The 1689-nt window shown below is 32.0% G+C and overlaps 1 non-coding gene across 1 annotated transcript; it reads right to left on the bottom strand.

Annotated features, from left to right (window-relative positions):
* Positions 1–1209: 1209 nt before the first annotated feature.
* On the bottom strand, positions 1210–1283 carry LOC129490883 (small nucleolar RNA SNORD56). Its single transcript, XR_008660357.1, has one exon. It is a non-coding gene; the product is annotated as a small nucleolar RNA SNORD56 (small nucleolar RNA).
* Positions 1284–1689: the final 406 nt, after the last annotated feature.

Here is a 1689-nt window from a genome sequence, read left to right as displayed (position 1 = left end):
CTGCCATGGCATCCCAAAGTGCTGGGACTACAGGTGTGAGCCACCATGCCTGTCCTATAATGATTTTTTAATATACAAATTCATTTAAAAATAATCTCTATTTTCTCATATATATCAATCATGGAGATTCAGGGGTATTTCTCCTTATATATTTCTTACCCCCAAATCAGCATTATATTTGATAGTGAATAATGAGCATATACATTAAAGTCAGGAAAAATGTCAGGATGCCCATTCTCATCACTATCTTTTAACATTGTTTTGAAATTACTGTTAAGGAGTGGGATTGAAAAGATTAGGTGGTAGAAAGATGATGATTTTTGTTTCTAAGTTTTTTCTTTTTTGCTTTATTCCTTTATATGTTATTTATATTTATTACTTTAAAAAAATAAAAACACTATCACTACAAACAGACATCTCTATATATAAAGTTTATATTACATAGCATGGTCTATATTAAAAAAGAATTAGAGTCTGACTCACTTCTCAAACTTGCTACATTCTGTTACTTGGGACTATTGAGAGCAGAAGATTGTAGATTTAGGGGTAGGAGTTAGGCAAAGTAGAAATAAGCCAGGTTGGAGATTTTAGGATGAGAGGCGGACGTTAGTTTTGGTCAATACCATTGTGGAATTTGGAACCAGGTGAAATAAATCATTAAGATTCAGGAGTCAAGATAGTCCACCAAGCTTTGAACTAAGGAAGTGTATAGTAAGTACTTCCTACATATCAGGCACAACTTATTTTGGCTGAGTTAATTCTATAAATTTTCTTAAAAGGTAGAACTAGCCATCTTTATTTTACACTGGGGAAATATAGAGAGAAATTAAGTAATCTAGGAAGGCTTGGGCTTGAACCCATGTCAGTCTAACTCTAAAGACTACACTCTTAACTACTGAAGTATACTTCTACTTATTTGGATGTTTCTCAAGCAGCAGCTCTGAACTTCAGGTGAATCTATCAGATTAATTCTGTTGGTTTATCTTTCCCACGTGGATACCATCACTATTTTGAATACTACTTTCAAACTCAGATTTTCCCAGTAATTTACAGGAACTACACTGATTTTTTAAAGCATTTTTCAGAATTTTTTGCCTATAGGTGTATTTTTCAAACTCTCGATTCGAACCCAGTAATAGGTCATGGAAACAATCTAGTGGATTGTGATTAGCGTATTTTTTCTTCTTTTATCTTTTATTTTTTCTTCTTTTATCAGACCCAAAGAAAGCATCAACACTCATTAGGTAAGCTGCTGCTGACAAAAAATATTGTCATCCTGATAGTGTATTTTAAATGTAATAATGCAGAATAGGAATACAGAGATAAATGGAAAATATCAGAGTTTATTAAACATAGTGATGACAGATATTCTGTGAGACATTATTTCCAGATATACAGAGACACACATATTCTTTACATTGAAAGGTTTAAAATATATTCTTTACATCGAAAGGTTTAAAAGCCACTGGCCTATAGAATATCTTGCTTCAGATTAAGCGCTCTTTTGTTTCCTGATTTTTATTTCAATAAATATATCTTGTCTTATTTCAATAAATAAGTCTTGTCGCCGTAATAAATATAAACCTAATTGCAAGCATAAAGGTAAAATGGCATACATCTCTAAGTTTATTATCGCACCTAAACTGATGCTTGGCACATAACAGGTTCTCAACAAATATTATAATAATT

The sequence above is a fragment of the Symphalangus syndactylus genome, chromosome 9 (assembly GCF_028878055.3).
Source record: "Symphalangus syndactylus isolate Jambi chromosome 9, NHGRI_mSymSyn1-v2.1_pri, whole genome shotgun sequence".
In the NCBI taxonomy this organism is placed as follows: domain Eukaryota; kingdom Metazoa; phylum Chordata; class Mammalia; order Primates; family Hylobatidae; genus Symphalangus; species Symphalangus syndactylus.
Note: the sequence above shows the minus strand (reverse complement) of the source record. Positions and strands in the feature narration are given on the sequence as shown.